The following is a 13,529-nucleotide window of genomic DNA, read 5'->3' as shown; positions in this document are numbered from 1 at the left end:
ACCGTTGCAAATATTTTCTGCAAGTTTGGATTTTATTATGCTTACATAGTGTCTACGCTATTTGCAAAACAGTCACTAGGTTCACTAATTTCCATTAAGGAAGAAAACCTGCCATCCTTGCTTGGTCTGGCCTACATGTGATTACAGATGCACAGCAATGTGGTTGATGTTTAATGGCCTTCTGGACAATTGAGGATGGTGAATAAATGCTAGCCTGGCCGGCGAGGCCCACATCCTGTGAATGAAATTTTTAAAAATCTCCCACTGTGAACCATCAGCTGAGATCTTGGGGCAATGTGAGAGTTGCTAGACAATGGTTTTACGGCCATCATTACACTCTTAATTCCAAATGTTTATTGAATTCAAATTTCACTGTCTGCAAATTGAACCTCAGTCCCCAGAACATTACCTGGGTCTCTGGATTAATAGTTCAGCTGTAATAGCACTAGGCCATTACCTTCCTGATTAACTGCCATACTTGTTCCTTCGATATCTTGCACACATCCTTCAAGTTGAGGTTGCATTAGCTGTCCAGGCAGCAGTTTTGTGGGTATTTGAAAGATATTGTACAGAAGGAAAGAGTTGGACTAAGGGAGAAGAGTTGGGAAGAAAGCAAGAGGCCTATGGTCACATTTCACCATTTGCTGATGTCAGGCAGCAGGATGAAAATGGAGAGTGAGTTGAGAATGTGGATAAGGTAGGAGCTACATGAATATTCTTATAATAATTTGTGCAACAACATCAGCCCATTGTGATGAACAGTACCATCTCCTGTAAAGGGCTCAGAAGATGCAATTGAGCCTGACCTCCAGCAATTCTCTTCTATTGGCTGTGTTATTATGCAACATCGTATGATTGTACATACAAGAGCAGACTACTCGGCCCTTCGAAACATTCAATAAAATCGTCCTGATCTGAATTTAACTTCAACTCTACATTTTTGCATATCCTTGATAACCTATAATACTCTTGGTAATCAAGAATCTATCTCCCCCACCTTTATAATATTAGATTAGATTAGATTAGATTAGATTACTTACAGTGTGGAAACAGGCCCTTCGGCCCAACAAGTCCACACCGACCCGCCGAAGCGCAACCCACCCATACCCCTACATTTACCCCTTACCTAACACTACGGGCAATTTAGCATGGCCAATTCACCTGACCTGCACATCTTTGGACTGTGGGAGGAAACCGGAGCACCCGGAGAAAACCCACGCAGACACGGGGAGAACGTGCAAACTCCACACAGTCAGTCGCCTGAGGCGGGAATTGAACCCGGGTCTCTGACGCTGCGAGGCAGCAATGCTAACCACTGTACCACCGTGCCGCCCACCAATATCTAAAGATTCTGCATCCACTTCCTTTTGAAGGAGAAAATTCCAAAGAATCATAACCTTCAGACAAAAAAAGTTTCCTCATCTCACTTTTAAATGGGTGACGCCTTAATCTTAAGCTATGATACCTAGCTCTCAATTCTCTTGCAAGAGGAAACATCTTTCAACATCCCAGTCAAGTTCGTTCAGGATCTGATTTGTTCCAATTAAGTCATTCCTGAGTCTTCTGAACTCCACAGGATAGAGGTCTAACCTGTCTAGCCTTTCATCATTAGGCACAGTCTGCAAGAAGGAAGAAGTGACAGTGACAGTATGACACTATTCAGTGATGTGCTTGCAAACGTTGAATAGGTGGAAGTTGAGAGATACAATGTGAAGCTCACGGTTTTCATAAGTGAGAGTGACCTTGACAACTCATGTGAGATCATTGAATGCTTTTGTCACTGCAACTAGATGGGGCTTGGGCCAGACTCTGGGATTTGATATCCATATTCACTTGCGAAATAGCTCCCTAGAGGCTGGTATCCTGTCACCAAGTCACCCTTTACTTACATATAGAAAGTCACTGTTAGTGGTCCAGCTCCCTTAGAGCCAGCTCTCAGAGTGGCAGAATGTCAGACACTCCTCTTTTTATCTGACGGCAAGATAAAACACTGAATGGATCAGATTAACATCCTTAATCAGAGAAGCCGTTCACCTGGTTGACCTTGTTGAAATCGCTACAACGTAGGTACATTCAAGTATGTGTAATGTAGCCATCACGTTCTATTGAACATGTTCTTACACCTGTGCTTATTTTCCATGCCTGACTGAGATCCCAAACTTATCAAAAGATTTTCCAGTTTTGACAGCTGGAGAGAGTTGTTGACTTCATTTGATAGACATTTCTAAGTAATTATAATAAACCATACTTTTCGGGATCCCTTTTGCAAATGTCTCAAAGTTTACTTGCATGAGATTAAGAGATGCAAAGTATTTGAAGCCTTTGCTATTGACACTTTAAAGTTATGTCTGATTAAAGTTTTTATATAATTGTAGGAGTAGCATTTTTGTTTTAAAAAAAATTGTAAATGAATTGAGAGGGATTCTAAGAGAATCCACAATATACCATTGTTATTATTTGGTTCATCAATTGTCTACCTTAGATGAATGGGCATAGAAAGGCCATGAGTTAGCATGGAGGGTACAAGGGGCAACAGAAGATGGTAAGGGAAATGAGTTGATATGGATGGACATGAGGGCTATAAGGGGCCAAGGGTGAATAATTAGCATGAGTTGATAGCATAGATATGCCAAGGGTAGTGGGTGGAGGCCCGTGAGAGGTGTGGGCTAGAGGAACTAAAAGCATTTAATAAAATTAAATCTCAGAGAATCAAAATAGCTCCTCTGACCAACTCTGTTGGCAGTTGGCTGTCCCTGTGACCGCCTATAATTTGCATCCAAATTCAGTGGGCCAGACTCAATCCCTTACCTAACTCCCCAGAATGATGATTGTGACAGTCTTTGTCAGCCTTTCCCCCAAGTTATTGAGTCAGGGAATTTATAGATTCAAAATATCCACTTTGATTGCCAACTTCCAATATGTATTGAATTGAGGTTTACTATGAGATAAAAATACAGATTAAGAGTTAGGATATCAACTTTTTCCTTTATGGGTAATTTACTCTAGGTAAATAATTGCATGGTAAATGAGCAGATGCTTTGGTTGATCATGACTCTTCTCTGCCTGGCAAAATTGTCACCTTCAGATTATTATTATCAGGGTCGGAAAATGTACTCAAATATCCAGTTGGCAAATCATTAAAAATATTGCCCAGGAGACAGAAGCTAGATCAAGTTAACTGAAAGCAGTAATCAGTCAATGACCTAGCCAATCAGTCAACGTGAGGACAGGATTGGAGAAATGCTGACTCACCAGTTTCTGCTGCTTTAATATGTGGCACCCTCTCAAATGGTTGTAAAGTAAGACGTGTGAATAGAAGTACCTTCAATCATTGCAAGTACAAAAGTTTGGAAAGTTTGATTGTATTGTGAGAGAAGTGTCCAACCAAATAATTTATTAATGTTACAGCTTTCATTCAAAATTTCACTCTTTTTGTGTATTGTTTCTCATCAAAACAAGTAAAAGCTTTTTTATATATATGTTGGCTGATTGGAAAACTAAAAGTTGTACTTTATTAGGAATAACAGAACAGTCCTGAAATGTTTCTGACCTATCTCTTCTGTGCTCCAAGATGTGGTTGAGTAACTGAGTCTCAGCTGTGCTGCAGGTCAGTTTCACATTTCCAGTTTCAAGTTATTCACTATGTCCCTTCAGACTTCTTCATTGATTTGCCTGCCTTCATAGCAGGAACAAAATCTACTGATGGCTGCTTTCAAGAAAACTGACTACCTAAAATATTTTCAACTCTAGGCACACACTGCAGCGATTTCATTCTCGTCAATATCAAAATCATTACAAATTGAGTCAAAGTTGAAACATTCAAACATCAGATAGGAAATAACAATTGAACTGCGCTTGCACTAGAAGCATTAATTGCCACATACCTGCAGTGACTCTAGATATCCTGATTTTAAATTTTAGGAAATTGAACTGGTTAAAGGATGAACTGTTAATACAAAAAAAGCATGTGTTTTCTTTTGTTTGTTTCTTATATTTAAGTATTTCACTGGAACAATTTTAATTAAAAATTCTGTTTGAAGGGATAAAATAAAGAAAGAATATGGCATAACATCTATATGGCTGCTGCCAGGACAGTTCACAGAGTGGAAGAAAGTCTATTTTTTCTAATAAACAGCCATTCTTGCTCCTTGACTCTATTCCAAGTCTACCACTGAATTTTGAAACACTGCTTGAATGGAATTTTGAAACAATGTAAAAAAGAAACATAATTTTATAACAAAAGCAAGGCCAGCCTGAAGATAGGTTAGCAAACTGTTCTTGATGCAATCAGTGGTAGATGTGTGGAAATCCTTTCCTATAGAAAGCAGTAGGTGCTAAATTGTAAGTAAGGTATCAATAATATTTGCTAACCAAGTGCTTTGTGGAAAATTGAAAACAAGACAGATGAATGGGACTGAATGGCCTACTCCCACTCCTCTGTTCTTCTGTTACTGCAAGTATCAGGGACTTGGACTGAAAAGGCAAATCGAGTCCCAGACTTGATCCCAAAAAACAAACAAATGTTGGCGGCCTTCAAAAGATTCCTACTCCCCGTCTGACTTGGCCCAGTGAGCCATTCAGTTGTATTAAACTGCTGCAAAGAATAATAAGAACAAAACTGGATGAGTCACACAACTGTGGTGCAGGCCTCAAATCAGGAAACAATGATGGGTTCCCCAGCCTTATCAACTCTGCAAAGTCTAATGTCTGGGAATTACTGCTAAAATATACCTTTAAAGCAATAACCTCACAGAGTCATAAATTAATATAGTCAAACCTATCAGCCAATGTTCCCGGTTATTCCACTACCATCCCTGGATATACCCAATCTCATCAGTGGGGCAGAACCACCAGCAGTGCGATATAGTCAATGGCTCAAAATCTTGCCTAACAGTAGAGTGGAGATTACTTCGCCACACAGATTCTAATGGTTTAAGAAGGTGACTCACCAGCACATTCTCATTAATTAGCAGAAGCAAACTAAATGTTAGACTTTCCTGCAACATCTACGCCTCAAGAATGGATTTAAAAGGCAAACATATAAAACACATCTAACAACTCTCCAGGATGATATATTCAACTATATGCAGGATGCAAATAAAACTACTTACAGCTACAAATGAAACACCTTAAACATAATTTTGATAAGTAAACACTATTCCTTTATTCTCAAAAATAATCGCACTTCTAGTTCATCTTTATAATTTATAAATGTAGTCCCCTCCATTCATATGAAGTGTCAAGAGTGGGGTTGAATAAGCTCCTATCATGTAAAAAAATAACAACAACTTTTATGTCTACATTGATGTTATGAAAGCAAAATGCCCTAAGGCACTTCCCATGAGTGCTATCAAACAAAATGTGACCTCGAAGCATAGAAGACGACCAAATTCTTGATGTGATAGTTTCAGCTGAAACTATTTGGGATGCGTTGGGTAGATTCATTGTCACTAATCCTCCTTATTGGTATAAGCTTAAGCTACTAAGACTGTGTGGAGAAGGATGCTTGCATGAACTCTTTCTCTGAATGTAGACTCAGACTTGATAAGCAACATATAGTTTTATTGCATATTACTTAGTGGTAAGTTGTATTACCTCGAAAAAATATAACAGACTCACATAAGATTGACACACTACTACTTCAGCTGCATGCTATTAACTCTTACACCCCCTTGTGAACATATGCAGAACTCATAAGACGCACAACACTCTGGTTAGCTCTTCCTAGAAACAGTTCATTATGTCCTGCTAAGTACAGCTTATATTGTGATGTCAAGTAACCGTTTCAGTTTCTAACTGCCTTCTATAACAGAGCTTGGATTTCAATTGGACTTTGTTATTCATTAAACATCTTTCCATCACAGTCTTAATTATAATCAATAGTAGAGCATCCACAACTCTTGTTGGTGGAACATTTCAAAGGTTCAGAATACTTTGACTGTAATTTCTTATCTTTATCCTATGATCAACCCTTATTTTGATACTCTGGCCTATCTTCAGGATTCCCCATACAGTAGAAACAATCCAATCTACCTTCGCAAGTTCCTTCAGAACCTTCTACATTTCATTCTTCTAAACTCCATAGAATACAGGCCCAGATTACTCAGTATGTCATGATAGGTCCTCATCCCAGGGACCAATTTTGTGGACATTCACTATACCATCTACAAAGTATATCGTTATTGCATGCGGAAAAAAAGTCTTTACACAACATCCCAGATGTGGTCTCATCCAAACTCAGTTCCAGCAAGACTTCTTTATTCCTGTACATCAATGCTATGCAATAACAGTCAACATGCCATTTATCTTCCTAACTGTTTGGTGTATCTCCAGCCTAACTTTGTGATCAGTGTACAAGAACATCTGAGCATCAACGTTTACAAATTTCATACCTTTTGAAAAATATTATGCTTTTCTATTCTTATGATCAGAATGAATAACCTCACATTTCCTGACATTATACTCCACCTGCTACCCTCTTGCTCATTTGCTTAATCCAGCTGTATCTCTTTGCCGCTTCTCTTTGTTCCCCTCTCAGCTTACCCTTCCAGCTAGCTTTGTATCATCAGGAAATTGCTGTTCCTTCATGTAAGGCAAAAATAGATAGTAAATAGCTGAGTTCTCAGCACTAAACTTGCAGCACTCCACAAATTAGAGCCTGCCAATTTAAAACAACCCTGTTTAAAAGGAATCAACCAGCTTGGACATGTTATACCACTCTTCCAGAGCAGCTCAAACTTAAACTCAGATAGAGGGATACTACGATTGTATCACAAAACTCTTTTGGAAGTATCTTGCTTATGCACACTCTGTTTCCTTCCAAACCCAATCATCTATCTACACTAATATATTCTCCTCAACTCCATGAGCTCGTATCTTGTCAATCAACATTTCCATATTATTGTGGCACCTTATTAAATGCCCTTTGAAAACCATGCACATGACATGTACTGTTCACCCCTTATCTGTTCCATTAGTTAAATCCACAAGAACTTCTGGAAACATCAAATCCAGGAGTGAAAATGGCCATTTGGCCCTTAGGGATTGCTCCACCATTCAATATAATAATTGGTGATTCTCTATCTGAATATCATATTCCCACTTCCTTTCCATACCCCTTGATAACTTTAATGTCTAAAGTGGCAATCAATCTCTTTCTTGAATATGCTCAGGGATCCAGCCTTCTGTGATAAAGAAGTCTATATGTTAACCACTCTTCGAGTTAGGATATATTTTCTTATCCCCAAACAAAAATAACCTACCCTGCATCCTGAGTATGTAATAAATTTGTTAAACAGGATTTCCATTTTGTAAACCATTTTGATCTAGTTCCAGATATACTTATTTTTCTAAATATATTGCTAACCCTTTGTAAATCACAGTTTCCAGAAGTTTCCCAATGCTCTGCTAACTGACATGTAGATCTCTCTTTTTCTCTCTTTTCCTTTCTTGAAAAGCAGTGTTATACTTGCCTTACTTCAAAACTGAAGGGAACCCGTTTCAGAATTTCAGATTAAGCAGAAGCATACAGTACTGTTTAAGATGTGGGCAGCATTGTTTGAATGAGGTCAAAAGAAGAAAAAAAGACTGGCACTTGTATCATATTGTTGACAATCACCTGATGTCACAAAGTGCTTCAGAGCCAATGAATAACTTTCTAAAGTGCACTCACTGTTGAAATGTAAGGAATGCAGCAATTAATTCCTTCTCAGTAATTTCCAACAAACAGCATGCAATAATGATCAGGATTGTTTTTATGTTTTGATTCTTATTGCAGAATAAACATTGGCTCAGACATTTGGGATAATAATCCTGCTCCTCTATGAATAGTGGAATAGAATCTTTCACATCTTCCTGGAGCAAGCAGAAAGGGTCTTGGTTAAACAAGTCATCCAAAAGGCAAACACCCCTAACAATACAACAGTCCCTTAGTACTGCACTGGAGTGTCAGACTTTAACTTCGGTGCTCTAACCCTGAAGTAGGGCTCGAACCCTAGCTCTTAGCCTACAGAAACAAGTATGCTAATAATTAAACCCCAACTGGCACATTGAAGATGATGAGGTTCAGGTTTATGAAGGGTGAAAGATTGGATGTAGCCAAGACAGCACTGGAACAGACAAGGTTATAAGAGCTGATTGGAGAAAGTGAGGACTGCAGATGCTGGAGAGTCAGAGTCAAAGGTGTAGTGGTGGAAAAAGCACAGCAGGTCAGGCATTATCTGAGGAGCAGGAGAGTCGAAGTTTCAGGCATAAGCCCTTCATCAGGAATATAAGAACTGTATCTCTATTCACACATAATGATGTGGGTAAATACAAAACAGAATTTTGACTTCATTTTTTTGTATTCCGAAGTTTTTGTGAAGTGTGAACCTGTAATGATGCCTAAAAATTCATTGACATATTCTGCACTTAAGTTGTAACTATGAGCAAAATAAAGATGAAAGCTGCTCTTACAATGGTCTTAGGCAATTCTGCAGACTTGGAAGGTGGATATATTTGTCTTGTGTTCCAGAGTGATACGTGACTCTTGTTGTCATTTCGTCAAAAGTTCTAAAGGAATTTTCTTTGTATTGCTTGAAGATTTGTACTTCTAGTTTCCACAAGTAATGCCAACCTTCTTACATTGGTTAAAAACCAGTGACGAGAAACAGATCACATTCTGTTTTTGTTTCACTCCACAAATCAATCTTAAGTACTTGCACGGGGAAATTCCTTAGGCATGCCTTGATTATCTTCTGTAACTGTGGCAGAATGAGCAGAATCTCCCAAGTTAAATGTGCAAGCACGACTTCCACCGATATTTCATTTAAAGGTACAGCAGCTCCCCAGCAAAAACCCTGTATAAATCATGAATATGAGATCCGCTGCTTGCTGTAATCCATTTCCACTTTGAACTAATCTGCATACAGCTGTATTGTAGTGACATGTTCCACTTCAAAGCTTGAACAGCTGCCTCATGTTTCTAACAAATGCTGAACATGATTGCAGCTATTGTTTCATTAGCTGGCCCATCTTTATAACACATGCCTTCTCAAATGAGACAAAATAAACTAAAATTGCAGATTAATGTATATGCCTCATAAAAGTTCCCAGTATAATTGGATAAGTAGTAACCTTGGGAGTTGGTAAGAATTGATATGCATCTCAACATAAGAATTTGTTTCTACAAAATTGGCTAACAAAGTGTGGATAGGAGTGGTGTTTCCCAGAATGTTAGAACATTTTTCAACTTTATTTTATTCATGATCAACCACAGGAAACAAAGTGTCCACAAATGTCATATTTCAACTCTTCATACTTTTGAACAACTCTGTTAAATCTCTCAGCCCACTCTGCTCCCTGAAGTTAAAATTAAAAGTCAACAATTAATGTTTTTACAACAATAAATTCTGATTGGATAATCAGCAGTGATTAGTTCCCAATTCATTTGGACTGAATGTGAAATACTTGAAGAATCGACAGAAAAGATCAGAAAAAAGAACATTCAGAAGATTTTGCACAAAGAATAATTTTAGAAAAAAATTTGCATAAAATACATTTAAAATTGTCACAAATTAAACCCAGTGTTAATGACTATTGTGGAGAGTCAGTCGGTTCCTTAAATTGCATGAACTATGAAATTAACACCAGTACTGTGCATGTTTTTAACCATAGAGAGAAGATTTTCTTCATGAATTATGCAAAAAGGTTTTAGAATCTTGTTCTGCACTAAGACATTACTAATGTTATATTGGGTGTAATTTAATGGTCACAGCAGTGGTTCTATTCATCATCAGGAGGGCTAGTGTTAATTTACTGTGCCTGTTTCCAGGATCCCTGTCAAGATTTAATCTGAATCAGGCAAGCTGTTGACTGCTGTCTGTGTCGCCTGCATCTGTGGGGTGAAATTCCTGACAGGATCGAGGTCCCGCCTCTGGGAGCTGCAGTCAGTGAAACCTCGGGAGCTATTGGGGACCTTCAGTGCCATCTGAAGTGATGGTCAATGCCAGTATTGCAGTGGGCCTGGTGGCACCCAAAGCATCTTGGAAGAAATTCATTCTCCTCTTCAGGTGGCAAAGGCATCAAAGTGGTGACACTCTCTGTGTCCATCTTAGATTCTGAGGCATTTTCATCACTTGACAGAGAGGGTTCAATTGGAAACGCTGTTGAGGAGGAAATCACATTTTGCTCCCGCATTGTTTGTGAGTTTGCAGCTTTCATATAGTCCATGTGTTTGTTCAGGACCATCACCCCTACCCAAACTTTATACGCCACTGGACCAGATCTCATGTTGAGCATGCCTCTTATCCACACAGGGCCATCCTCGTTATTCCTACACCCAATTCTGTCCCTGAAGTAAACTGTCTCTCTTGCCTAGTGGAGTCTTGTGTCTGGCATTGGTGTTCCTTACACTGTTTCACCCTGCCCGCGTCAAGGTCTGGGAAGAACAGATTTAACTTGGTGCAGATCTTCTCTCCATTAGTGATTCTGATGGAGCTATCCCTGCAGATGCATGAGGGGTGGTCCTATAATTAAATAGAAACTGGGACTGTTTGGTGAAGCTCTTGGCTGTTTCTTTAAGCCTGCCTTCAAGGTTTGGATTGCTCTTTCTGCCAGACTATTGGATGATGGATCACAGGGGCTGCCCTTATATGTCAAATTCCATTCAACTTCAGAAAATACTCACATTCCCTGCTGGTAAATGACCGGTGATCAATACTTCTGAGAGTCCACATATTACAAAAGATGCACAACCTGTATGCACATCATCCTCATGTTTGAATGAATAAACTCTATTCTCAGCCAGTCACTTTGAGAGGGCATACACAATGACCAGAAACATTGAGCCCACGAAAGGTAGTCAATGTGTAACCAAGTCCAGAGTTTACCCAACTATTCCCATGAATGTGGGGGAGCTGCTGGTGGTAATATTTGTCCTTGTCGGCATTTCGTCACCAATGCAGCTATGTCTGGATCCAGTCCTGGCCATCGGACAAAACTTCTCACCAACATCTTCATTTTGGAAACCACTGGATGACACTGATGGAGTTCAGCCAGTATCTGGTGGTGAACTTTGCTCAGGGCAATCACTCGCTCCTGATAATAATATCCTCTACTGTGATCTGGTCTCTCTGGGTCCAAAAAGGTTTTAATTCTGGTTGTGACGGCCCTTTGGCTTTCCACATCACCATTAGCTGTCTCAATTTTGCCAGGACTGGATCTTTCTGCCTCTAAAATCTGATACTTTCTGTCTCAGCTGGAAGTGTGTCCAGAAAATTTAAAACCATGAACAGACTCTTGCTGTGGTGTACCCCCAGTGGTGTATCTGCCAGTGAGAGGTGGCTCAGTGCATCTGCATTTGCTACTTCGAAGTGTTCCAACTTGTAATAATACACACTTAATACTAGAGGCAAACACTGAATCAGCCTGAAGTTATGTGTGGTACTACCTAATCCTATTTGAGTAGATCTGGCAAGGGTTTGTGGTCCATCATTATTCCAAATCACATCTGTATTGGGAAAACTGCCTGACACCAAATCTTCCTTCTCCATCTGGGCATATTTATGCTCTGTATTGACCAAAGTCCTGGATGCATTTGCTATTGTGCCATATATGAGCTAATACCCCCTTAAGCCGTGTGGGGAGGCATCACATGTCAGTACCAGATCTTGCTTGAGACTATTGTGTACCAATACCTGAGAGAGTGATAGTTGCTTTTTCATTTTCCTGAAAGTTATGGCTTGGCCACATGACCATTTCCAGGCTTGACTCTTTTTTAAGAATTGATACAAAGATGCCAGGATAGAGGCCAGGTTATATATGAACTTCTTTAATAATGCACCAGCCCAAGGAAAGACTAAATCTCTAGTACAGCTGGGACACCTTTGATCGTCATCATTTTAACCTCCAGCTGTGAGTTGACATGGAGTCGCTCTGCTCATGCTATGTCCTGAGTGTATCTACGCAATTGCCTTTATTCAAGTGGTGTTCCTCACGCACAGTCAGACTGGTGAAAGTGCGCACTTCTATCGGACTACCCTGCAACTTATATGCTCTACTTGCCACATTCTTGTCAAAACTCCCAAAATGGACTCCCCAATCTCAAATTGCCAAGTAAAACCGATAGTGTCTCAGAATTGGAGGAGGATTCAGTCTTAATATTCCTTAACTAAATCTGTAAACTCTGAAAAAGTTTTAGTATCTAGAGAATGTTTGGGACTGGTTGGCTCCTCAAAACCGAAAATGTTGTGGGTCCGCAAGCTGTCAGGAGAGTTACTCTTCACTTTTCACCTACCCCAATGTCAGTTGCCTGGAACAAATGATATATTCTTTTCACATGCTAGGCCTGGTATTTGATGGCAGAATTGAACAAGTCAAGCTTACCTATTTCAAAGTTGACTGTTGAGAGCGAATTTCTTTAGGAGCATGTTTTCTCTCATTGTCACTGAAATAACTCCACAGAAAGAGATATCCTGTCACCAAGACACCCTTTATTTATACATGGAGAGTCCTTGATACTGACCCAGCTCCCTCAGAACCAGCTCTCAGAGTGAGCAGAATGTCTGACATGCCTGTTTATATCTGTCAGCCAGGGCTCCCTGAGTGGACCAGGTTAACAGCCCCAATCAGGGAACTCATAATTTATAAGGTCCGCTTGGCTGACCTTGTTAGAACCACAACAGTTATGTCAAAACTTTCATTTCCAATACAATCCAGAGCTTCCATCTTTTGTACACAACTTTGCGGTTTTTCAAAACTCAGCTGCCTTTGTCCTGAATCAGACCAAATCCTGTTCATCTCTCATCCCTGAATACTCCTTACTTGTTGCTGGTGGGAAAGTCTTAACCGTGTTAAACTATTTGTTTGAAATTACTTTGATATGATGCTTATGAACCCTCCAGAGATCACAAAGGTAGTTAGAGACTTAAACATTTTCTTACAGGTTTAAATTTAATAGATTTATAGGTGCAGATCCTTTTTATATATAAATAAGGTCAGCGTTTGTTTTCTAAGATTGTAAAACTCGCGATATACAAACACAAAGACACATTCATTTATTGTATAAATGGGCACCCATGACCTGTTCACACCGTTCAGCTTTTCCCTGTGCTTCTCGATTACATTATAAAACTCGATGGATCATTCATGACAGTTTTATTGGAATTTGTGAAAAGCTTTAAATAACCTATCAAGAAGTCTTGCTCAATTTTTGTTTTACAGCATTAAAGGGTCACTGTATGAAAAATTATTTAGTGAACTTTTCAGAATGAATTACATATTTATATCGTGTGCTGGTAAACTAAAAAGATTGTTTGTATGAAGATGGTTCCCCTTTCAATTTGCTCATAGTTCAAATCATTATAAGGTTTTTAAGTGGATTTCAACAGTGATCATAAAGGATGTAAGTACATGGGGTCAATCAACACTGCCAGCTGCTTAACTTATTTCTTACATTCAGCTGAAAAGTACAACTATTGTTCATATAACTCTGTAGCCAAGCCAAGCAACAGAACATGGCCAATCTTTACAAAATGCAATGTTTTAAATGT

The sequence above is a fragment of the Chiloscyllium plagiosum genome, unplaced genomic scaffold (assembly GCF_037043375.1).
Source record: "Chiloscyllium plagiosum isolate Xiang-an unplaced genomic scaffold, Cpla_swu_hap1 HiC_scaffold_7, whole genome shotgun sequence".
Classification (NCBI taxonomy): Eukaryota; Metazoa; Chordata; class Chondrichthyes; order Orectolobiformes; family Hemiscylliidae; genus Chiloscyllium; species Chiloscyllium plagiosum.
This window is presented reverse-complemented; position numbering follows the sequence as displayed.